A 26,515-nucleotide genomic window follows, 5' to 3' on the forward strand; every position below is an offset into this window, starting at 1 on the left:
TTCCTAGATAGTTTTTCTTCGTTATATTGGGTTAGATATTAGTTACCTAGTAGTTTAGGATTTTCTCAAGACTAGGGAGGCATTGGGCATGATTTCAGGTCTGTATGACCCTTAATACCCTGTGCTCTATATTTCACCTAAGGAAAGCACAGGAATTATTTGGGGGGAGAGGAGAGAAAGGAGGACAGATGAAAAAAAAAAGGAAAAGAAGGAAGGAAGGGAGGGAGAGAGGAAGCAAGGGGAAAAACAGGAAGAAAAGTCAAGTTGAAAAGAAGGAAAGATGGAAATGAGTTTCTAATCCTTTAGAAAAAAAACTGATTTTTTTCCCTAAATTACCCAAAATGGTAATATTAGTCTCCTAGTCTACCAGAGCTTCCACAGTTATTAAGATTCTGGGTGCTGCTTCTACTGATGATGACTCTTTTACATTCTCACTCTCTTTTCAAAAAGTTCAAACATGGGAGTCAGGCATATTTGAGTTTAAAATCTTAATCATATAGTTATTAGCTGGTTTGCCTTGAAAGAGATGCCTAGCATCTCTGGGCTTCTTCCCCTCAGTGTAAAACACAGCTGACAGCATTGCCTTTAGAGGTTATCCATGAAACTCCAATAGGATTACAGAGGCAAAGGGTTGACCAAGAGGATGCAGCAAAGACAAAAGCATGCCAACTTTGCTCATTCTTCCTGCCCCCCTTCCAGATTTCTTTCGAAGGCCCACTCTAGCACAGACACTTTCAAAAGGAGAAAATATCAGAGCCTGAGGAGATTCCCACACACCTCCCCGCCTGCTCTCCTTTCAGGCCCCATGTTCACTGGAGCTCACAGTGTGGCCAAGTTCCAAGCTGTTCCCTCCATGTAAGGGACTGTCATCTAATTTACATTCCCTTAATTTTTCTGGCTCACGGAGATCCTCGAGGAACTGGTGAATGCTCTGGATCCCTACCTCAGGAAAAAGTGCATGCAAGTTGGGTGTCAGAGACGCCCCATGTGAGTTCATGCTTAGATCTACGTTAAGGAAAGTAGTAGGCAACAAGCAAATCCAGTCCCTGTATCTCCCATGAAAATGCAAGCTTCTGTGGCAGCTGTGCCTTCACAGGCTGGCATCTGCCTGAATAGCACCTGCATCTGAACTGCAGCCCACAATGTGAGTGATAACACCTGTGCTGGGCATGGTGAGATGGCCAGGAATTCTCCATCAGCCAGGACTGGATGAGGGATTTTGTCTGGGGAGGGGAGCAGGGTGCCCAGAGATATTCACATGCTCACTCTTGCTTACTCAAACCTGTCCACTTAGTCAGAGAAAATGCCCAGTGGCTATCTCTCTTAAATGGCTATCTATCTGACCCCACAACAACCCTAAGTGGGAGGGTATTTTTTTTATATATATCAGACTATCAAGAAGGCTTAAGAGAGAATGTGACTTGACCAAAGTGACATCAACAGGAGGACAAGTCCATCCCCAAATCCAGGGCACTTTAGCCAAAAGCAGGCTGTGATGCACGTCCTAGGACTCCACTGCTATGGGAACCTCTCAATCAGCCCCCCATACTCAGGCATGCTCCCCCCCTTGACTATTCTCCTTGAACCTCACTGGAACTGAAGCCACAGAACACGGTGTCTAAAGGTGTGGGCCTCAGAGTCACACTCAAGTCCTAGTTATTTAACTCCTTTGGGCTTCAGTTTCCTCATCTGAAAAGTAGGGATAATAATAACATCTGCATTGTCAAGTTTTAAGCGATTGCTAAATATAATGATGTACATCAGCAGGGTCCCCATAAAAGTGTGTCTAACATAGCTGAACCACCATAATTATCACCACTGCTGACCCCATGTGCTCAGAAGACCAATTAGCCCAGCTTTTCCTGGTAACTGGCCACAGAGCCCCATGAGCCTTCATGGCTTCATGCACCACAAGTATAGGAAGGAAATGATCTTGTTCCAAGCTCCCGTTCATGGCCCCACAGTAGTATGTCAGCCCCTGGGACAGTGACCATCAAGCTTAATTAGCATGTTGCACAGCAATGGTTGGCAATCAGATTCCACAGTATGGCAGAGAAGCCCATTCCAGGGAACCAGAAATTGCATGCACACGAATGAAGCTGAGTTAGAAAAGCAGGAGGAGCAGACAGATATCAGAAACCAGATCTATGTGCTCAGACACACAGCCTCCAAACCAAAAGCACAAACTTCCAAAGTGATTGTAAGGTGCAGCCCACTCTCTTGCTACCACATGTTATCTTAGAGAAGCAACTAACTTTAGTCCCTGGGTCTGCAAATCTTCCTGAATCTTTCCTTTTTGGATGGATAAAATTCCTGGCAAAACAAGACCAAGGAGAAAGCTTTGAATTCATATAATATATCACGGCATTTGCTCCAAACACCTGACTCAACAGAAATGGATTTATGTGCTTACGCCTTTCCCTGGGGATAGATGACGCACGAGAGATGAGTTCCTGCTGTCACAGGCTCATCAACAGGTAAAAATATAAGTAGGTATAGAAATTCAACAAATAGTTAAATCTACAGATTAAATAGAACAAGGTAATGAGATGGAGAAGGCTGGAGGAATAGGGGATTGTTTAGAATGTGGAGGGGCAGAGTGTGGCCATTGGGAAGATGAAAACTCTTGTCATCCAAATCTTGCGTGCATGGGATAAGGATACTCAAAAACAGGGCTGTGTGTGTGTGTGTGTGTGTGTGTGTGTGTGTGAGTTCCAGAATCTATTAGTGTCTCAAGGAACAGGAAAGAGAGCTTCTGGCTGAAGGGAAAAAGAGCCAGATAATAAGGCCAAATTGCAGGCACCCCCTCCTGGGAGAGGGCACTGTAAGCAAGCTAGTGGCGGCAGCTGTCCCCTGCATTCAAAGATGCTGCTGCTGCAGAGACTGCCAGGTTTCACGTGTGTGGGGCTGGCTGGAAACCAAGGGGCCCTTTTTGCATTAAAGCACAGCGGTCTATTCTGTTCTCCTGTTAGGTCATAAATAAAAGGGCATTGATCTCAGAAGATGGGCGTCGCAGGCTTTGGTGTGAGCAAAATGCCTGAGGACAGATGGTTTTAACTGCACTGGGTAACTGAGAATAGAGAAGTCAGCCACCTCTGTAGAGCAGGGAGTGTTCCGGCAAGGAGCAGCTGGAGCCTTCAGTGTGCTCCAGGAAGCTACATGAAAACCTCTGGGCCAGAACATTTGCTGAGGTCAGAGCCCAGTCCAGGTACCTCAAAGCCTTTCTTCTTCCTCACTAATTGTGCTCGTGCTGGTGTCACAGATCAGAGAGGAGGTGCCAGGACCACGGGCTCAGGAAGCACAGGTTAATGAGCACCCATTTCCATACAAGCACGAGGAAAGCCATTAGGAAAAGCCAGTGGGCAACGCACCTGACCTTAAACCTCCTCTCTCAGTGCCTCCCAGGATCTGGGAAGGATTCTCCTGCTTCCTGTGAACTGAATCACTGGCAGCTCCCTCCTTTCTCAGTGCCTCCCTCTCAAAAGCCATGACAGAGGACACATGGATCCCTCCAAACTCCTCCCTTCTCCAAGGGTGGGATGCCCCCTGGAGTGCCTGGCTGAGATTCCAGGGAAGGGATTCCTCAAAGTGTCAGCTAACATTTATGGCTCAATGTGATTCTTTTTTTTAGGAAAAAGTTTCCCAAATTTCACCTTATCTCCGAAGGGCCAATGACTCTAAATGTCGTAAAGAGGTGTAGCTCTTACAGAGTCACTGAGCCTGATGGGATCTAGCCTGTGAATCACCTCCCAGAGGAAGAATCTTCCTACAGGGAATGTGAAGTGAAGAAGCACAAAGGACATGGACACTGGACCAGCCACTGTGCCAGCTGCTTCATACCTGGTATTTGGTGTTCATTCATTACCCCCATTAGCTGCGAGATTGTATTATTTCCCCCAAGTTACAGAAGACGGAACTCAGGCTCCAAACAGTTGAGCAGGTTGCTGGGGATGGACAAATATTATGACAGGATGTGGACCCAGCTTTTTCTGATTCCCACCTTATCACAGTGATTCTTTCATAGAACGACTGCAGAGGAGTTGGACCTCAGAGTAGGAATCATATAAAGCACCATGTCCATTTGGGCCGACCCCCCCCCCCCAACCAGTCCACATGAATGTTCGCCCTCTCCTTAGAGGCATCTCCAGACCCTCAGGTTCTAGCTTGGAGTCCCAACTCAGTGTGGGTCCTCTCGGAACCTGCAAGTTCCAGGATGGGTTAGTGAGTTTTGCTGGCATAAGATTTTAGCAGAGGAAACCCAAAGAGCAGACTTTTATCCAATTCAAATCCCCATTTGACAGATGAGGGAATTGGGGCAGAACTGACAAATAACCTATGAGAGTCATATCCTGTTCTGGTTCCTACACTTGGTCAGGCTGGAAGGGAGAGCTAGCCTTGACCATAGTGAGAAGGGCTTCTTCCTTTTTGTATATCTTACGTTCTCACACCACTTCTTGGCTCTGGGACAAGCCTAGATAGTCTTGTCTCATAGTTCAGGAAGTTCGGATGTTATCCATACCCCTACAAAAAGATACTCTAGACAGAACATAGCTTTGAAGTCACATCAATCTGGAATAAATTCCTCCTGGCCAATGCTGAGCTATGTGACCTTGAGCAAATGTCTTAAATTCTCTGAGACACTCAGTCTCTTTCTATAAAAAATGGGGGGGGGGATATTCACCTTACACAGTTGCTGTGTAATAGGCCACACAGAGCATCCAGTAGGTGCTCAATACATGTTAAATGCCCCTTCTTACATACCTGCACTATACACAGCTACAGCTGAGCCAGCAGGCCTAGCCTGGACTCAGAGGTACAGCACTGCCGGACCAGGTGGAATCCCTTGCCCTTGGGCTGGTCACATGTTCTTCCCTTGCCAGTTGTTCTTTAAGAGGAACCAATTTCACACTTCCAGAGAGATCCACACTCCAAATTGTGTTTGTTTTAAAATAATGAATAGTGGCATTATTATCCCCACCGCTCTCCAGGGCGCTGTGTGCTGAATGCATTCCTTTTGCATTAGGAGAGCTTCACTGCGGCAGACAAACGGGCCAGTGCCTGAGCAGAATGCACTGAAGAGAGGACAGCCCACCCCGGCTGTCTCCCATCTCTCTCGGTGAAACCTTCCCAGGAGGCTGCCAGCAAGGCTTCTGCTGCCTGGGAAGCAGTCAAATGTTTCAGCAGGCTCCAACAGCACTGGGCCGATAAGAACAGAGGGGACAGCCAGGTCTCTGTCCTCTCCAGCCTCTCCCTGACTCTCAGATGACAGCAGACAGCAGGTGGACATGTTGAGGAAGCCATAAAGGAACTGAAGGAAGGGCAAAATACTATCTTTCATAAAACACACCAATAAAAATATTGTCTATGTGTTGAAAACCAGAGAAATTCAAATGTCTCAAATGCATGACAATAACATGCTATGGCTGGCTCCAGAGATGTCAGGGATGGAATCCTTGCCCAGAGAAATCCCAGGCCAGAGGAGTCCTAGTCCAGCCACATGGCTTCCCCTTTTGTGATCTTGACCAAGACCACATCTCTTTGCTTCCCTGATAGTAGGTGAAAATGTGCTGACGGTGCTCATCAGGCTTCTGCTTTCAGGAGAAAGGTGGGTGGGGTGGGAGAGTACATACAAACCTCCCGCTGTATAGTCATTACTGATGGATGGAGTCTAGGGCTGGGTTAAGGGCTGCAAACATGTGGATATGGTTTCAGCTTGGGATGCTGTTACAGGTTGAATTATGTTCCCCTAAAATTCAATCCCAACCCTCAGTACCTTAGAATGTGCCTGTATTTAGAGAGAGAGAGAGAGAGTCCTTAAAAAGCTAATTAAGTTAAAATGAAGTCGTATGGGTGGGCCCCAATCCAATATGACTGGTGTCCTTTTAAGAGGAGAAAATTTGGACAAAGACACGCACAGAGGGGAAAATCACATGAGAACACAGAAGAAAGGTCAATAACTACAAGCCAAGGTGAGAGACCGAAGAAGTCAATCTTGCCAATGCTTTGCTCTTGGACTTCTGGCCTCCAGAACTGTGAGAAGCTAAGTTTCTGTTTTTTAAGCCATCTAGTACTATATTGTGGCAGCCCAACCAAGCTAATATAGCTGCCATCTTCTCTGCCACACTGCAATAATGGACAGGTTTAGGACAGCTCTGAGCCCATCATGAGCCTGGCAATACAGGAAGACCATTTAGTTAATGCGTCATATGACACAGGGATTCAAATGATTCAGGGGCTTCATATTATATTTAAAAAACCCTTATAGGAGTTCCCTTCGTGCCTCAGTGGTTAATGAATCCGATTAGGAACCATCAGGTTGCAGGTTCGATCCCTGGACTTGCTCAGTGAGTTAAGGATCCAGTGTTGCTGTGAGCTGTGGTGTAGGTTACAGATGTGGCTTGGATCCCGTGTTGCTGTGGCTCTGGTATAGGCCGGTGGCTACAGCTCCAATTAGACCCCTAGCCTGGGAACCTCCATATGCCATGAGAAGCGGCCCTAGAAACAGCAAAAAGACAAAAAAAAAAAAATAAATAAATAATAAATTTTAAAAACCCTTACATTTGCAGTCATAGAGCTAACTTGACTGATTCAAAGAAGGAGACACCCATCATACACCTGTAAATGTGTGTTATTTCCTGGCCCACCAGCCTGTGATATCCTCTATATGCATGTGGCTCTTAAAATTCTGGGACCATGTTCTGCAATTTTAACTTTGCTTTACTTTTGCTAAAGCATTAATTTGCTTTAGAGAAACACTGACTATTATTTTTATGAACCTCTTTTAAATTTCTTTGAATTTTTAATGTAGCAGGAGCCTCACAAATAGAAGTATCTTGGACCTCTATCAACATCTCCATGGCCCTGTGGGAGTTTGCCTCTGCTGCTTTTTTCCCAACTGCTTTCTCTGGCATCTGTCTGCTGGGACAAACATTTCCTATCTCTGGCGTCCCTCTCTGCTTCTTCCTGCATGTGTGACCTTTCCAGGACTGTGCGATGAAGTTCTGAGATACATTTAGGTTTTCAGGTAAAGAAGGTCAGAGCAGGAGACCTGCCCAAGGTCAAGAATTCCTTTAGTGCAGGCAAGCACTCAACACTTATTCACAGTGATTGGGGCTGAACTGCATTAGGAATAAAGTGTTGCTTTACTTGGCTTTATTCTCTGCACACATATCTCTCATGAGGTCCTTACAGGGAAAGGTGGTTTGTCATTGGCACTTACGGTGGATTTGACTGTTCCTGGATCCTCTTCCCAAATATCACAAAAATATCATTTGAGTATTTTTAAATCGCCCTGACATCCAGTATAGTAGCAACTACAACATGATTAATATTTTGCATCTGTTTAAAATTTTCAGTAAAAGAACCTCTGACCAAGCTGGGGGATTCTGAGGATGCAGAGCTGAGCTTTGACTGGTCTCTGTGTTGACTATCATCTGTTTCATGTCATACATCAGCCAATTGAAACAGAGCTGCATCATCTAAAGAGATCCACAGGCCAGAAGCATTTAGCTGATAATGTGTCCTTGGGCCTCTGGCCTTCAAATTACTCTCCCTTGTTTCCAGTCTCTGGGGTGTGAGTGTCCCTTCTTGATACCAATATCTCCATTCACACCCTGAGATGTCTCTACCTGAGCATCTCCCTTTGTTCTTCAGGGTTTTTTTTTTTTTTTTTTTTTTTTTTTAGCCACTGCTGGAGACCAAAGCTGTACCAGCTCCATCCAAGTCCTCAGTCACAGAAATGTGACATGACCTAGAGTCCTTTGTGTAATCCTCGGCAAGGGGCTGGCAGAGCACTGGGACCAATTTTAACTTGTGGGGCTTGAGTCTCCATGGGACAATTATCTACCCATTCGTCCATCCTGAGGAATCCCTAATGCTCAGTCATCCTGGGCTGAACAAAGAAAAGTCCTTTAGATGAAATTCATGGCAAGAAGTCTGAACTTTAAAAAAAAACGTGCCTTCTTCCTCCCCACACCAAACCTCTAAGCTTCTTTGTGTTGTGCTCTTGACTGTGGTACCAGTTTCCCGAAGAGGGAGTGAAGAGATTAGACTAATAGATCCTGGGTGAGAACCTGTAGTAGATTCTTCTAACTCATTTGTTCTTTCACTTTAGCAAACCTCAAAAATCCCACGGGAAGGCCGGTTAAAATATAGTTGCTGGGTACTCGCTTTGGCAGCACATATACTAAAATAAATTTGCTGGACTCACCCTCAGAGCTTCTGACTCTATGGGTCTGGGGTGGAGCCTGAGGATATGCATCTCTTCCACATTCCCAGGTAATGTCGCTGCTGCCTTTCTGCACCCACACATGGAGAACCACTGCTGAAACTCACTTCAGGATGGAATCCCCAGTGCACACAGGAAGGCCAATGCTATTCCAGATCCAACCCATCTGTCTCCACCGCAGACTTCTTCCACTGTGCTCCTTTCAGAGACTTAATCTTCTGTTGTACCAACTCCTGCAGAAATGCTTCTTATTTGCCATAGCACCATGTTCTGGGACCCCTCCCAAGCACTCCTCTCTCCCTACAAGTAACACAAGCCATAGCTAAGGAGATGGTGTCAAGTGAGCATCTTTACCATGCCAGGTTGAGTGGGGTTTCTTTCTGGGGAGTTGCTTCTCCACAATTTTGTCTCAGCCAAGAGCCGAGGTTCCATGTCCCTGGAGATCTGTGTCACTAAATAGCTTCTGGCCCTGTTTCCCAGGGAATCTGCCTTTTCTAGACTGCCAATCAAATATTTCTATGCACTTTCAATCCAAGAAAGAATCAGAATAGCCTTTGGGGAATTTCATCACATATAGGAAAGTGGTGAGGTTTGGGCAAGAATGAGATAATGTGACCCAAGTCTATCATTCCACTACTAGGCAGTAGGCATTTCTGAGTTCCAATGGCTATAGAAGAAAGAAAATCTCAGCCATGGGTCTGACTAAATTCCATTCTACCACCCTTTCCAAAGCAATAGCCATGTGCTGAACATTAGGGAGACCCAGAGATGCTTGGTGACTGTCACGCCCATAGTTCATAAGAACGGCCAAAAAGGCACCTGCACTACCATTATTTCAGGGCTCTACAGCATCAGAGAGTGCTTAGACATAGTCCATACTTCCTTCCCATCACCAGTGTTTGCTAGAGTTTATATGTTGGGTCCTGTGTATCTGGACAGAAAAGAGTAGGAATTCAAAGAAGAGCAGACAGTGCACTGTCTCGTGGAGTCCTGGTAGCAAAGAGATGGCATACTCAAACAGTTACAGGAGAGCTTAGTAGCAGGCCTTTTGTGAAAATATAGGCAGGGTTTGGGAAAGTGAAACAACGGATAGTGTGGTATTCTATGCAGTTTGTAACAGCAGGATCAACCTTTATCTCCCATAAATAGTAAGAGGGAGTGCCTAAAAGAAGCCAAGACCTTTGATCAAGACTCCAGCCAGCCTGCAATGATGCCTCCAGAAGGAGAAGCCAGAACAAATATCTCTCTTCTTCTCCAATCTCCTCCTGAGCTCCCCACTGGACAAATTCAAACCAAAACCAGCTGGCAAAGGAACTACTCAATGGACTCCACACAGTTAAGCCTCTGGGGACACAGAGCAGGGTAGAGAAGGATGGGGAACACAGTTAGGAGGACAAATAGATGATACCCAGCATGTTTCCCAAAGCCTGGAACTCCATCTGAAATCAAGGGAACCCTGAGGATGGACATTTAATCCCAGATAGGAAGTTCGGGAGCGGTGGAGAGAGACCCCAATGAATGGTTACTCAAATTTGTGTCCTTAGTACTATTTCAAATGGAAAAAAGATGTGGCTACAAACTTCATGGATGACAAGACATACAATTACCAAGCCCTTCTTAGTCTGGAGTTCACTCACCGCTCCAGATATGGCTAACTGTGTCTTTGCTTTGGGAATGAGAATTATTAGTTTCCTATTGCTGCTGAAAACAATTCCCACAAACTTAGTGGACTGAAATAATACAAATTTAGGAGTTCCAGCTGTGGCACAGTGGGTTAAGAATCTGGCTATGGCAGCTCAGGACGCTGCAGAGGTGAGTGTTGAATCCTCGGCCTGGCACAGTGCATTAAAGGATCCAGAGTTGATGCGACTGCTGCATAGGTCATAGCTGTGGCTCCGATCCAATCCCTGGCCCAGGAATTTCCACATGTTGCAGGTGTAGCCATAAAGTTTTTAAAAAAATACAAATTTATTATTTTATACTTTTGGAGGTCAGAAGTCTGAAATAGGTCTTATCAGGCCCAAACCAAGGAGTTGGTAGTGTCATGTTCCTTCTGGAGGCTCTAGAGGAGAATTCATTTCTTTGCCTTTTCTACCTTGTAGAAAATGCCAGCCTTCCTTGACTCATGGCCCCTATTCTCAATCTCCAAAGCTGACAGACTAGCATTTTCCCTTCTGTCTCTGACTCTGACTCTCCTGCCTCCTCCCTCTTTCACTTATAAGGATGCTTGGTATCAGATTAAACCTACCTCATCTCCACATCTTAAGTTCCTTACCTCAATCACACATCCTCAAAGTCCCAACTGCCACAGAAGGTAACATTCACAGGTTCTGAGGATTAGGATATGGAATTTTTTTTGGGGGGGGGGGCATTATTCTTCCTACCATGGGACTATATTCTTGCCCTTATTTTCCCTGGAATATTCCAGACATTCTTTAAAATACAGTTCAAATAATATCGACACCACCAGGAAGAGCTGCTTACTTCCCCCTCCCTGTTCCTGCAGGACAGGATCCAGTCCTCAGGAGACCACCATACGAATTCTACTATCACCATGACCCTCTCCTCTGAGAGTGAGAATAAGAAACTTGGTTAAGTCATTTCCATATGCCCAAGAACCAGCATAGTTTCCTGTTTTCAGGATGATATGTATATATCTTTTGAAGAAAGGAAGGAAGGGGAAAACAGTGAAAATGATTGAGTCTATTTGAACCTGGCCATCTATACATTTTCTTGGTCCATCCTCCATGTAATCCAGCGTAACAGGCATTATAATCCCTATTTTACACATAAGCATATTGGGGCTCAGAAAAAATAGTTGCCTTGTCCAAGGTTAAGCTAGGAAGTTGGGAAGTGTTCACAGCCTGCCTGGTTTTTTATCACCATATTTTCAAACATTATCTCTTAGTGTAAACCACCCTGGCCACACTTGACTGAACTGTGTGCTGTTCTATAAACAAACACATCAATTTATTCCCAAAGCAGCACCTTCATCTATGTTGCCTTCTCTGCCTAGAATATCCCTCCCTCCATTTCTGCACATCACTTGCTCCTAAGCTTTAGGTATCTTCTCAAACATCATATCTTCAGTAAGGCCTTTTATAACTATTCTTTTTCTAAGAGGTCCTGCCCCAAAACACTCTTGGACCCTTCCTACAGTATACTTTTCATCATGACTATTATCACCAGCTGAAATAAAAAAAAATAGAGTTTTATTATTATTACACAGATCTAGGGAGGGAGGCACTTGATCTATTTTGGGCACCTCAGTGTCCCTAAAACCTAAAACAAGTGTCTGGTGTAGAGTACGTGCTTCTCACTAAAGAGCTATTCAGTGGATGAATGAATGAGGTGAAAGATACCACTGTGACACAGGAAGGCTGAGAGGATGAGATTCCAGGAAGCCTGAGCTGGGGGAGGAAAGGCTTAGCAATCAGGCACCTGGGCCGATTCTTAAGGTAAGATTCTTAAGGAATATTCCACAAATGGAATATTCCATTTTCACCAGGGCCAAGGTGTGGAGTTTGGCAAATGTGTGGATTCTCCAGAGAAAATTAAAGGCACAGGCTGTACATGTATAGGTATTTTGTTCCCTGGTGGCCAGCTTAATTCTGATCCAAATGAGGCCTAACATTTTGAAAAGCAGAGTCATGTGGATGTGAATGTGGCTGTGTAGCCAAGCCAATTTGGGCTTCATAGCCATGCTCTGCTGTTTACCAAACTTCAGCAAGTCAGTTACTCTCTCTGACCCCAGTTTTCACTTCCTCATATAATTAAGATGATAAAGTCTAGTTTCCAGGATTTCCCTGAGTGTGCAATTAGACGAAGGCATTTAAATCACCAAGTACTTAGAGAGTGCTCAAGAAATCTATATTATCTCTTCATTCCGGCTTCCCTAACTAGCTTGGACTTGGTCTGTCTTTCCACCCTCCCCCCGCCAAAGTGTGCTAACATATTTTATTCTCAGTAATTTCTTTAAACTTCAGGGTTGTATCTAAAGATTATCACTGTCTCCTTCAGCTGCCCCAGGGGGACGGCTGTGTTTTAATGGAATTGCTTTCTTCCACAGAGCCTGCCCTGAAGGGCTGTTACTGGGGGCGGCCATCAGCCTTGGCTGTTTCTTGCTCGACCTTGGGGAAGAAGAAGGGCACAGGGTTCCCTTGGGCCAGCTAAGTACACAGGGGATCAGATGATGTGAGACCAGCCTGAATCTGATTTCCTCTCAGCAGGTCTGCCTCCAGTATCCATCCTCTCCTCACAGACCAAATGTGCTGCAGTGGGAAAGGGTTCCTACAGAACCCTGCAGGACCTTGGGTAAAAAGGTGATCCCATTACCCTTCAGTCTTCATTACAAAGAGAGAAATTAGAGCTGAGGGGGTCCCACAGGGTGGCCCAAACTGCCTTTACCTCTTTCCTAAAAAGGGTGGCTCCTATGCTCAGCCTGCAACAAGAGCTTCTGAGCAATACACAGAATAACAATTTTTTTTAATATAATGATTTTTATTTTTTTCTATCATAGCCGTTTTATAGTGTTCTGTCAATTTTCTACTGCACTGCCTGGTGACCCAGTTGCACATACATGTATACATTATTTTTTATCACATTATTATGCTCCGTCATAAGTGACCAGACATAGTGCCCAGTGCTACACAGCAGGATCTCATTGCTAATCCATTCCAAAGGCAATAGTCTGCATCTATTAACCCCAAGCTCCCAATCCATCCTACTTCCTCTCCCTCCCCCTGGGCAACCACAAGTCTATTCTCCAAATTTTATGATGAAAAAGTTCAATCAAGGAGTTCAGCCTCAGTCCCCTTCCCTGCTTTCTTCCACCACTTTCTGGTGTTCAGGTGAATCACCTGAAAGAGGCCAAAGTAGATGCTGGGATGGATTCTGAGTGATGAACACAGACAACAAGCCCTGGACCACAAAACCCAGAAAAGGACATAACTAAGTCACTGTTGCTTCTGGAGAAACCAGCCCTCTAATATGTCCAGGCATCCTGCTTTCCCCAACTTTCTGAGCATCAAGGAACATCAGAGCATCTCACTCTAGTGCAGCTGTTCTCGCAGTGGGGTTTCCAGACCAGCAGCATCAGAGTCACTGGAGAATTTGTCCAAAATGCAAATTATTGGGACCCAGTATGACCTAATGGATCCAAAGTTCTGAAGGAGAAGCCAAACCACCTGTGTTTCAACAAGACTTCCAGGTGATTCACAGGAACATTCAAGTTTGAGAACCACAGGTCTAGAAGTCCTACCTCTCTGCAAAGCCACTAGGACTGTGGGACTCTGGGACTCTGGGACTCTGGGAGGACATTTGATATGAGGGAGGGGAAAAGCTATCCAGCAAAGTAGTGAAAGATGGGACCTTGTTCTAGTTGACTGAGGACTGAATGACCCAGGAAAGACCAGTGGCTGAACCTACCCTGAAGCCCATTAGTCACAGTTCTAACCAGAAAGAACTTAGAAAAGAGATAAGTTCTCTTATCTCTTAGAAAAGAGATAAGTTCAGAAAAGGGCTGACAATCTGGCCCTAAGTCACAGTTGGTTTTTTAGCATCCTTAGCACTAAGTTTGGGGTTAAAATCATGACAAAATATCACACTTGTGATGAATTTCATATTTTACCAATACTGCATTAACTAGATCATAGGAGGAAAGGATGGAAAAATCCCAACCATTCATACCCAAGGTTTACTTGGGTTCCCCCTTTGACTGATATTTTTTTTTCTTTCTGACTCCATTTCTTTTGGTTTTAGATAAGTCAAGACATTAGAATATCTTCATCTAAGAAATCAAGGACTTTTTACCCTTTTTATATCTACTCTTACATCCTCACCCAGAAGAAGGTAAATTAATATAATTATTTTAACATCCAATATATATTTGGTATTTCACTAAGCCAATGACACGCATTATCCCAAATAATGCCCAGACAACCCTGTAAGGCAGTTATTATTATTCAATTTTTAAATAAAGCATCTGAGGATCCAGAAAGTGAAGTTACTTGAACATGGTGCATGCCTAATATAGAATGGAACAACTTCTCTCTGCATGTCTAGAACTGAAATATGAGCTTAGTTTATATTGAGAAATTTACTATATGCACAAGAATAAATAAATAAATCAGATAAGTACACTGCATTAAAAAGGAAAGACTAGTTTATGCTATAGTAACAAACCCCTCTATCTCAGTGACTTAACACATACGCTATAGTTCTCACTCACACGAAGTCCACTGCAGGTCCAAAAGTTCTCCACATTTCTGCAGCAGGAAGAGGTCTAAGAATCAAGAGGTCTAAACAGTCTCCATTCCAAAAGGAAGCCAACAAAACAGGAGAAGAGTGTGTCAGAAAGAGCACGTGGTAGTGTCACTGTCTCAGCCTGGAAGTGATGTGCATCATTCACATTTCATTGGCTAAAATTGATGTCATGGGATTCCCTAATGGCAAGGGACTAGAATGGGCTGTGCTCCTATATACCTAGAAAGAGGAAAGGGTTTGGTCAACACAAATGTGAAGCCTTTGGCAAATGTGGTTTAAAGAAAATAATTAAATGACAATCCATATACCTACTGCTTAGCTTAATAAATAGATTTTTACAGTACAATAGAAGTCTATATGTGGTGTACCCCATTTCATTACCCTCCCACAGGAAAATGCTATCTTAAATTTTGTGTTAACCATTCCCTTTCTGTTTTTTAATAGATTCTAACAGTTGCCATATATATATATTATATATAATTAATATATATTATATAATATATAATATATAATTAATATATATGTAATATACATGTAGTATATATTATATATAATTAATATATATGTGTAATATATATTATATATAATATACATAATATATATGTAATATATGTGTGTAATATATATAATATATAATATGCATAATATATATGTAATATATTATATATATAATATATATAATATATGTAAGAAATAATATATATATAATTTCTATTTTCTCTTCTTGAACTTTATTCACATAGAATCAGAACTTGCATGTTCTTCTATGGTTTCTGTTCTGGGTCAATATGTTTTTGAGATTTACTCGCACTGAAACCATGTAACTCTAATTCACTTATTTTCACTGTTTCCCAGTGCTTTATTATGTGAAATACCAATATTTATTTATCTGTTCTACTGTTGATGTACACATAGATTGTTTCCATTTGTTTATTATGGTGAATGATACTCATAGGAACATGTGTATATGTATCCTAGCATAAACTTTCTCAAGAGCATTTTAGGTTGCAATGATTTGCTAAACTACAAGGTGTGCTCACTTTCAGTTTCACCAGAAAAATGACAAAATGTTTATCCATAAATGGATCTGAACAATTACCAGTGTTTTCAAGGGTGAGTGCCACACTAACACAACCACTTCCAAAAGGAGCATGTACTGACACAACCACTTTGGAAAACAGAAAGGAAATGAGTTCCTTAACCAGAAGCAATATTGTTGGGATAAAACGACATGTGAATAAGGCATTACATAAATCTATAGATAGTGATGCTGGCAAAACTATTGGGATATTAAGGCAAGTCCATATCTAAAGCAAAAGGCTTTTTTTTTTTTTTTTCTTTTTATGGTCGTATCTGTGGCCTATGAAAGTTCCTAGGCTAGGGGTCGAATCACAGCTGCAGTTGCCAGCCTGCACTACAGCCACAGCAACACTGGATCTGAGCCACATCCGTGACCTACACAGCAGCTTGCGGCAACAATGGATCCTTGACCCATGGAGCAAGGTCAGGGGCTGAAGCCACATCCTTATGGAGACTATGTGTCCCCCTGCTGAGCCACAATGGGAACTTCTAAAGCAAAAGGCTTTAGCTATGGATACAAACACATTCATGGTTGAATGCCTATTCATGACGGAGGAGGTCACTGTAATCAACCTGCCACTAGGTAGACAAATGATTCTGCTACAGAATGTAGTTGTATTGGAGATGCAACATTGTCTCTGTCATCAGCAGGTGGACACATACAGTAAGAGATGGATAAATAAGTTTGGGTCGGGGAAACCTATGTTGTTTAGATCATATATAATCTTTCATCCCTGCTACTATGGTTGCTTTATTGTTGAATTCTGTGAACAGGTACTTTACTCATCTACAGCCACAGTTTTATGATTTTGTCACCCTGACTGTTGAAAGACTCCTCTACAAAGGATCTCCGGTGTGCATTCACACAAAGAAAACAAATATCCTCCATTCTGAGAGAATTCCCAAGCATATCTCTGGCATTTCTTGGAGATACTGGGGTTTTGTTCCATACCACTGGAATAAAGCAAATATGGATAATAAAAAATAAGCAAGCTGCATAATTTTCTTGACTTCCCAGTGCACTTAAAAGTCATACTTAATGCATCATACTTAATGCTCTACTATAGTGCATTAAGAGTATAACAGCATTTTGTCTAAAAAAAAAAAACCCAATTTACACATCTTAATCAAAAAATATTCTATAGCTAAAAAATGCTGTCATCTGACAATACAGGATTTGTCATAAAATTTCAATCTGGAAAAAAACGCAAAATCTGCAAAGTACCATAAAGTGATGCACGGTAAAACAAGGTACACCCACCTACATCTCTTTTCTAGATTTCTTGTCGTTAATTCTCAAATGTTGTCATTCCAAATCTCTGACCATTAGACATAACATTAGCCATTGTCCATGATGCAGTGTACATCTATACTTGACTATTTCTTCCTTCAAAGTGAGAAAATAAACTCACTGGCCAAAGTCCTGCCAAGTGAAAGAATCTACTTCTCCCATTGTAATTTATGGCTCCTCCTGATAGGAGTGATAAAAACTCCCTGATGAGGGCACATTGTCAAAACCATCTGTAAATCAGGAATAAAAAATGTGATTACAGGAAACTCCTCTTAGGTTGAAAATGTGAGTTGGAAGGTAGGTGTCAATGCAAAACAGGTAAATGCCATGGAAAACAAAATCATTTCTTCATTCAGCTCACTTGATTTTTTTTCAATACCTCCTTAGGCCTGATCTCATATAAACCACTTCCAGGTGCTTATGAAGAGTTGTAGAACATGACTGACATTATAACAGGATCAAGTAGATAGCAAATTATCTATGTATCCAATGACTACCCGGTTCCAATAAGAAACTAGTAATTTTCTCAAAAAGGAAATATTTGATGGGTGACATCAGAAAAATGATGGAGCTGGCAACTACATGCTTCCATTACTCCACAGAAACACTAAAAAACAAGCAGAAGCAGCAAGAACCAAATTTGTCAGAATTCTGGACAATAGTCAAAAGCTTAGAGCAACCAAGAAAATGCTGAACAAAGAAAAATATTTCATAATAGTAGAGAAACTCTCAGGGATTTTCACGTGCCCCACTCCAACCCCTCCCCTGCACTGTCTTAAAGACTGCAGACAAAATAAACCGATGGGACTAATCAAACTGACAAGCTTTTGCGTAGCAAAGGAAACCAAAAAGAAAACAAAAAGACAACTCATAGAATGAGAGAAAATAGTTTCAAATGATGCAACTGACAAGGGCTTAATCTCTAAAATATGCAAACAGATAATACAACTCAAAAGCAAAAAAGCCAACAACCTAATGGAAAAGTGGGCAAAAGACCTGAATAGACATTTCTCCAAGGAAGATATACAAATGGCCAACAAGCACATGAAACAATGCTCAACATAACTCATTATTAGAGAAATGCAAATGAAAACTACCACGAGATACCACCTCACACCAGTCAGAATGGCCATCATTAATAAGTCCACAAATAACAAATGCTGGCAGGGGTGTGGAGAAAGGGGAACCCTCCTGCACTGTTGGTGGGAATGTAAGCTGGTACAACCACTATGGAGAACAGTATGGACATACCTCAGAAATCTATACATAGAACTACCATATGACCCCGCAATCCCACTCTTGGGCATATATCCAGACAAAACTTTCCCTAAAAAAGACAAATACACCCAACATGTTCATTGCAGCACTATTCACAATAGCCAAGACATGGAAACAACCTACATGTCCATTGACAGATGATGGTGTTAGGAAGATGTGGTATATATACACAATGGAATACTACTCAGCCATTAAAAAGAACAAAATAGTGCCATGTGCAGCAACATGGATGGAACTAGAGACTCTCATACTGAGTGAAGTAAGTCAGAAAGAGAAAGACAAATACCATGTGATATCACTAATATCTGGAATCTACTATTTGGCACAAAGAGAACTTTCCACAGAAAAGAAAATCATGGACTTGGAGAATAGACTTGTGGTTGCCTGGGGGGAGGGGGAGGGAGGGGGATAGATGGGGTGCTTGGGGTTAACAGATGCAGACTATTGCCTTTGGAATGGATTAGCAATGAGATCCTGCTGTTTAGCACAGGAACTATGTCTAGTCACTTATGATGGAGCATGATAATGTCAGAAAAAAATAATGTATACATGTATGTGTAACTGAGTCACCATGCTGTACGGTAGGAAAAAAAAAATAATGTATTGGGGAAATAAAAAAAATAAATTAAAAAAAGACTGCAGACTGAGCTTCTAGCCCGGAACCCTGGTCCCAGGTCCCAGAGCAGATCTTATAAGTTATTTTGTTGTTATTCTAAGCCTCCTGGGAAGTACTTGAAGGACATGCAAGGCATTTATCTCTGTTTGGCCTAACTCAGAAACTCAAGCATTATAAGAAATCAGCAGTCAGTGCTAGAAAGCACTATAAGGTGAACAAAAAAACCCCTACAGCTACCTGGCAAAAAAACATTAGTTTAGACACACAATAGAGCATCTAAATCTTGGAGAAAAGGCTGGAGAGAGAATTAACTTAGAAAATTGAGACCTTCAAAAGCAACATATGCATGCCTAGTGCAAGATGCTTGCGCAGAAATTACCCGAGAAGAATGGCCGATCTTTACGCTCAGTGAAAGCAGTCTGGCCAAGTGCTGAAGGAATACCCCAACACAGAACCGATCCAGATAGTCTTGGAGAAGTGGTTTGTTTTTGTCATTGTTGTTTTATTTGTAGTTCCTGGCATTTGAGAAAATGTCTGTCAAAATACCCGCTGAATATAAGCTAAGGAAAGAGGAACTTTGGGGACCACACACAAAAAAGAATACAGTTTGTGCAAAAATAGTCTGGAAGAGTCATTAAACAAATGAATAACTGCAGCCTACTGATCAAAAACAGAAAACCCCAGAAAAGGAAAATCTGATTTCCAGTGACATGACATCATAATATTGTTTAATATAAAATATTTAAATGTTCAGTTTTCAACAACAGCAGCAATAGAAAATCACAGAGTTACAAAGAAACAGTAAAGGGTGCCCCATTCGAAGGAAATAAATAAATTGAGGGAAACCATCCTTGATGTAGTCCAGATAGAAGACTTAATCGGAAAAAAAAAAAAAAAAAAAAAAACCAAACTTTAAAATGACTGTCTTAAATATGATCAAAGAGTTAAGGAAACTATACAAATAAATAAAGGAACCAAATGTAAATTCTCAAGTTGGAAAAAATAATAACTGAAGTGAAAAATTCACTAGAGGGGTTGAACAGTAGATTTGAGCAGGCAGGAAAAAAAAGAACAAAGTTACAAATTTGGCAACAACTTCAAGAGTTAACATTATTTTAAAATGATGCCTCTGTTTGATGATATAATGCATTTGCTGCAGGAGCTGCTATATTTATTTATATAATGAAACATGACTTTTCCTCCAGATCAAATGACTAATTTTCTAAATTATTTCAGTTATATCTGATTCCAAATTTTCTTATGAATATACAAAGGAGTGAAGGAGAGTTGCTAACAAGTTTCAAAAGCAGAAGGTAAATTTTGCAAATAGTTATATGAGGTAAGACATATACGTTTTCTCTTATGTTTCAGAAAGAAAACCAGTCAAGTTATTTCCAGTAATGGGTCAAATTTATTCAATCCACAGAATCTAAATAAAAAGCATTAGAAGTTCATTCTTTTGCAGGTGAAACATCCGATGTTATTGTAAATGCCATTTTTTTTTTTTTCTTTTTAGGGCCGCACCTGTAGCATATGGAAGTTCCCAGACTAGGGGTCAAATGAGAACTACAGCTTCTAGCTTAAGCCACAGCCACAGTAACGAGGGATCTGAGGAGAGTCTGAGACCTACACCACAGCTCATGGCAGTGCTGGATTTTTAACCCACTGAGCAAAGCCTGCAATAAACATGTTTGCTCATGGATATTAGTTGGGTTTGTAACCCGCTGATCCACAAAGGGAACTCCCATGAATGCAATTTTTTTTTTTTTTGTCTTTTTGCTATTTCTTTGGGCCGCTCCCGCGGCATATGGAGGTTCCCAGGATAGGGGTCGAATCGGAGCTGTAGCCACCGGCCTACGCCAGAGCCACAGCAACGCGGGATCCGAGCTGCATCTGCAACCTACACCACAGCTCAAGGCAACGCCGGATCGTTAACCCACTGAGCAAGGGCAGGGACCAAACCCGCAACCTCATGCTTCCTAGTGGGATTCGTTAACCACTGCGCCACGACGGGAACTCCCCCATGAATGCAATTTCAAGTTCAGCTGAAAATTCAACTTTGAGAATTAATTTTTTTTTCAGTAAAAATACAAACAAAAAGTTTAGGGAAGCATAACAGCCTTATGGCAAAAAGAACATTTTTACTGAATTAATGGACAAATGGAACAAAAATGTACTCAAAAATTTTGCAGTGCACACATAATTCCTAGTTGCTTTCAAAGAAGCACCAATATCCTATGGTTGTGGTAAAAATTATTGTCAAAATACACAAATGTTTACATATACACAAAGTAACTGAATTTTGGAATCAGTGTGACAAAAATGTTGATTATAAAAATTCTGCTTGGCTACCTTGCTTTCATTGTTTTTTAACATCAGTCAAATTTTAGAAACATTTGATCTTTTGAAGAACTACTTTTTAAATCGACTTAAATGTCCTACAATGGTATTAACCATTTTAAAATGAGTTTTCTAAATCTGGCATGCATTTTATTACAAATCAGCTGAAATCTTCAATCAGTATACTCAATAAATGGGGTACCAAAAAAATCCAGCCTTTGTGCTTTCAGCAAATTGAGACTTTTGAAAGCAAAGCTTGCAAACAGGAAGACATTTAAATGTAATCCTGCAAAAGCAAATGTGAAGCTGAACAAATTAAACAAAAGCGAATTCAAATGGTGTTCAAGATTTAATTTTAAAATTCAGTTATTACTCTTTCAAATATCTCAACTATAGAGAGAATCTTTTGATAGAACTCCTATTTTTATTTCAGTAAATTGATATTCAACACCAATGCAGAATGAAATTGAGATGGCTTCTAGTTTAACAGCATCTACATTTGGTGAAACTAATTTTATGAGATTTTAGTTGTAAAAATATTTTTAAAGAAAAATACACTTGTTTGAGGCAAAATAACTGTCCTGTGAAAATATAGTCTAAAATAGATATCAATTTACTTAAAAAAATTGAATTAAGGGTAAGTTCCATTTAGACTATTAAGCATAAACATTATCTTTGTAATTACCAAGTATCTCAGCACTTGTAAACACAGTTCTTTTTCATTTAAAAATATTATGGTCAGTGAGTTCCCATTAAGGCTCAGCAGAAACGAATCCAACTAGTATCCATGAAGATGGAGGTTTAATCCCTGGCATCATTCAGTGGGTTAAGGATTCAGCATTGCCATGAGCTGTGGTGTAGGTCGAAGACATGGCTCAGATTTGGCATTGCTGGGGCTGTGGTATAGGCCAGCGGCTGTAGCTCTGAATCGACCCCTAGCCTGGGAACTTCCATATGCCGCAGATGTGGCCCTAAAAAATTACGGGCAACAGAGACTGATTAATTGAAATTTCATAATTTGGAAAATTATTAATCATAACATGCAACTATGAAAAAGTTTCAGACAATTTTATTCAAAAAAATAAGATTACACTAAAAAATGCAATCTTAAAAAATCCCAGTGAGAAATATAAGGCTACAAAATTAAGACATATGAGTGTATGCCAAGGACGCATTGTTTCATTTTTTTTTTTTACTCCAGATAAACAATATAAATTTTTTGATTTAGTTTTAATATACATAGATATACATCATTATTTTTAGAAATAATTATGGAAAGTATTTTTGAAGAGAAAAATTTTGTATGTCTACAAATTAGTTTTTAATCAGTATAGAAATATTTCTGAAATAATATAATTTTAATTCAATAAATTATATAGTCAGCCTAGCCATCACCCTCCCCAATTCCTGACCTTGAGCTAGTAGTCATAGGTGGCCAGATGGAGCATTACGTAATCTCTAAAACCAGCTAAACAAATACAAATAAACATAAAGCCCAAGAAAGAATATAGTTTAAGGGTTAAGAAAACGGATCTTTGCCATGCCACTGGGCTTTGGGGCCCCAGAACTGCAACTTTCTAGCGTGTGATTTTGCTTCAGTTGCCTCATCTGTAAATGGAAGTAACATTCCCAGCCTTGTGACAATGAAATGAATCAGTGTATGTAAAGCACTTACAGCAATGTATAGAACAGTTCAAGAACACTGTAAGTGTTGCTGATCTTAGTTTTGCAATCTAAGTAACTACATTATTACAGCTTCATTACAGTTCTCTGCTCTGTAATATCCCTTGGATTCATACCGATGTCCCTAAGTCCCATGTTTTCAGAAACATGGGAGCCTGTCACTATCCAGCAACGTGCATTCCACTAACTTCCTTCCCTTCCTTATCCCTAGCATTTTTTAAGTTACTCTCTCTGATCCCTTCCATATTTCAGCCTGCCTTGTGGCAAACCAATCTTAATTCCCAAGTTCCTCTTTGCTTGAATTGCCAAATCTGTGCCTCAGCCATAGCATATCAGCAGTAAGGAGACTCCTGAGCCCAATCTGCCAACAGATGAGGCAGTGATGTGAATGAATCGAAATTCCCAGAAGGCATTTTCAAAGGCTCAGAGGGAAAATATGGTGGGTTTCTCCTGCCACTGATCCTCAAGCTAGAAAATGACAGATTCATGAATGGTATCATCTTCAACAAGGCTCCCAGGCTCCAGTCTAGCAGCCCTCTTGTTTTGCTTGAATCCATGGGCTGTACTAATTACTGAGATAGCTTCATGCATGATTATGCCAAAGAGCATCTTTTATTTGTTTGGATTTAGGGTCCTAGCAAAAGGAAAACAAGAATGGCTTTCAGCCCAGGGATGCATCTGTAAAAAGATGAAGCAAACAAAAGGAGGAGGAAAATGACTGGTCAGTAGTTCTAAACAAATGCTTCTCATTAATAACATGTACCAGTAAAATAGGATGGCTGTGCTTGGCTCCTAAGGCAAGATGAGCTATGGGTTTTTAGCCAAATTCTCATCTGAATTAGAGAGGTTAAGCATTCCTGGGTGTCAAGGAGTTAATTCTCATTCACTCTGCAAGTTCTAGAGGCCCCTGGGTCTAGGTAATTGAATCACAACTGGCACTCAATTTTATGAAGGCTAAGCCCTCATATTAATAGAAGCATAGAGTGCTTCTCTAATAACAGAATTCCAGTAACAAATTCTTTCTTACTTCTTCCTCTAGTTACCTGACATATCTGTTTTATCTGCATTGAAATATATTCACCTTGTGACTAAGAATTAGCATATTTCTCTGCTCCTTCTTTTGCTGGATCCTTGTTCTCTTTGGTGAGAACCCTCCTACTCTCCCCTCCTAATACCTGGCTCAGAGCTCAGACACTGATCTTCCAACAATGGCAGGCATTGGCCATATTACTTTCCAGTTTCCTGTTCTGATGCTACATCTCTTTGACTTCTGCATATATATGAACCCACCCAACTCTCTCCAGTATGCTAAACTCAGGAAAGCATCTCTGTCTCTCATCTCTCAAAGTCCTAAGCAGAGGGCCACAAGCAGGGTTGTCAAGTGCTCTTTTTTAATCTAGTGTTTGGGGCTCAGTCTGCATTATACTCAACAAGATAGACCCATCAGCCCTAGTACCAAGCTTGCATGTTAAGATCTCTCTTTTGCTTTGATCATTCATTCAACAATCACTTCTGAAGAACCCACTTTGTACGAGGCTCTGAGTTAGAAGCTATGTGTAGGAAAATGAATGATACTACCCCATTTTGTATTAGTTTTCTAGGCTGCTATAATAAAGTATCATGTACTGGGTGGCTTAAACAACAGAAATTTGTTATCTCACAGTTCTTGGGGTCAGAAATTTAAAATTATGATTTTGGCAAGGTTGATTTCTTTTCAAGGCTCTGAAGGAAGTCTGTTCTACTCCCCTCTCCAGCATTTGGCTGTGGCTGGCAAACCTTAGCATTCCTTGACTTGTGAATTCATCACTTCAGTGTCTACATGTATCACCATACAACCTTCTGCCCTGTGTGTTCCTGTGTCTTCATATGGTTTTCTTATGAGAATACCTCTTATTGGTTTTGGAATCTACCCTAACCCAATATGACCTCATCTTAAGTTAAATGACTATATCTGTGAAGACTTCATTTCCAAACAGGTCACATTCTGAGGTTCCAAATGGACCTGAATTTTGGGAGAACACTATTTAACCGAGTATTCTGTTCTGAAGGAGTTTGGTCTACTGGTAGATTGAGATAATTAAGGAAGAAATCACCAGCCAGTTTGATGTGAGCTGTGAGAAAGATAAGCTAGGATGCTACAAAAGCACAGAGGAGGAACACCCAACTAGCTTCCCATTAGGGGAGATTTCTCTAAATATTTATTTTCTTAAGTGACAGTGGAAAGAAAAATAGAAATCAGGTAAGACAGGACGACTTGGAACAGTTACCTGGAAATACTAATGCCTTAATAGACAATAGTGATCACGTACTTAAAGTAACACCAAATTTCAGGTTTGCTCTAATGTTTGCTAGGAATATCTAATAGTCCTAACATAAGAGGAATGAAAGCAGATGTTTGCATTTATCCAGGCTCATGGAATCATTTAAGGACAGAGGGAGATGAGGGTATCAGCCAGAATGCTCTACGTAAAAATGGTGAATCTGAAAGATCATTGATATTAGAGAACATAGAAAAGCAGAGGTCTGTTGTCTTAACAAACTGAAGGAGTAAATGAAGGGCCTAAACTGCAGAAGGCATGGAAGCTTAAATTCAGAGAGTAGTAAGATCTGGAAATGGGAAGATTTCAGGTGCAAAGATATTAGATAGATATTTCCAAATACCAGGGTAAAGCAAAGACTGTAGACCAGGTGGCCAAGTCACTCAAATTGTGATGAGTGGCTAAACAGATGGTGAAAAGAGGGCAGTGGAGAGTTTTACAGCTGGTCATTATGAGCCTCGAACGAACAATAACCATTGTAACTGACAGCATTTATTAAGGGCTTTCTGTGAGACAGGGTCTAATACATATATTAAGTTAATCCTCAAAATGTCCCTATAGGGGATGTACTGCTCTTCTCTCCAGTTTACAAATGAGCACCGAAAGGTCAAATAAACTTTCAGTAGCAGTTCAGCAAGAATTTCCTATCAGGCCGTCTGACTATAGGTTGTCCACATTTAACCCCTGCTGTAATGAGAGGCCTGGTCCAAGTGAGTGGAGTGATAGATTAGAAGCGGCACTGAGGAGTAAAAGGATGATTAAGCTGACTTTCTACCTTAAAAGAAGCATCTGCTAAAGAGGACTGCCAGCGATTGGCCTCATTGGGGAATATGCAATCTTAGTTTTATCAGTTAGAGGGTGAGGATGGCCATGTGCTCTTTTAACATCTAGTGAGATCTTAAAGGCCCCAGTGTTTGAGGGAGGCCAGTAGTGCAAAAGTGGATTTTGGAAAGAGAGAAACTCTAAAACAGCATGGGCTTAAGAATAAGCTTGTATATTGTGGTAGAATAAGAAGTTGTGTGGATGTGAGGCAGGATGAATTGGCTATTTTTAAGATTTCACATAAGACTCTGGATAGTCAACTATTTACTACTAGCAGGTACCATGGCCCAGGGAGCCTCCAGAAACCTGGTGATGTTGCTGGACTAGATAGCATGGTGAGTACTTTATATAAAGCATAAACTTTGTCCTTCCAGCTTCATTGTAACATTATTTACATTCGTAATAAAGCTCAGCTTGTATTCTCTCTGAGCTACAGAACAAAATGCAGTAAAGATAGGACCATACCATTTCAAGGCTTTTTGTCCATTGTTCTAGTCCCTCCTTGAGTTTATCATTGGTTGACAGGCTAAATTTGGCAGGTGAAAGTATATATGAGGTTTTAGAAGGAGCTGAGGTTTGCTAGAGCCAGAGGCGCC

At 41.2% G+C, this 26,515-nt stretch overlaps 1 long non-coding RNA gene across 1 annotated transcript in view; it reads left to right on the plus strand.

The window, feature by feature from the left end:
* LOC102160043 (uncharacterized) overlaps positions 1 to 10,896 on the plus strand; it is a 730,195-nt gene extending 719,299 nt beyond the window's left edge. Inside the window, exons 9-10 of the long non-coding RNA XR_014827487.1 lie at positions 3,632 to 3,843; positions 8,278 to 10,896. This is a non-coding gene — a long non-coding RNA (uncharacterized LOC102160043). The remainder of the gene's footprint in view (positions 1 to 3,631; positions 3,844 to 8,277) is intronic.
* Positions 10,897 to 26,515: the final 15,619 nt, after the last annotated feature.

The sequence above is a fragment of the Sus scrofa genome, chromosome 14 (assembly GCF_054392235.1).
Source record: "Sus scrofa isolate SSC_HxYL_T2T_F1_AM1 chromosome 14, Sscrofa_HxYL_maternal_Yorkshire_Landrace_v2.0, whole genome shotgun sequence".
Lineage (NCBI taxonomy): Eukaryota > Metazoa > Chordata > Mammalia > Artiodactyla > Suidae > Sus > Sus scrofa.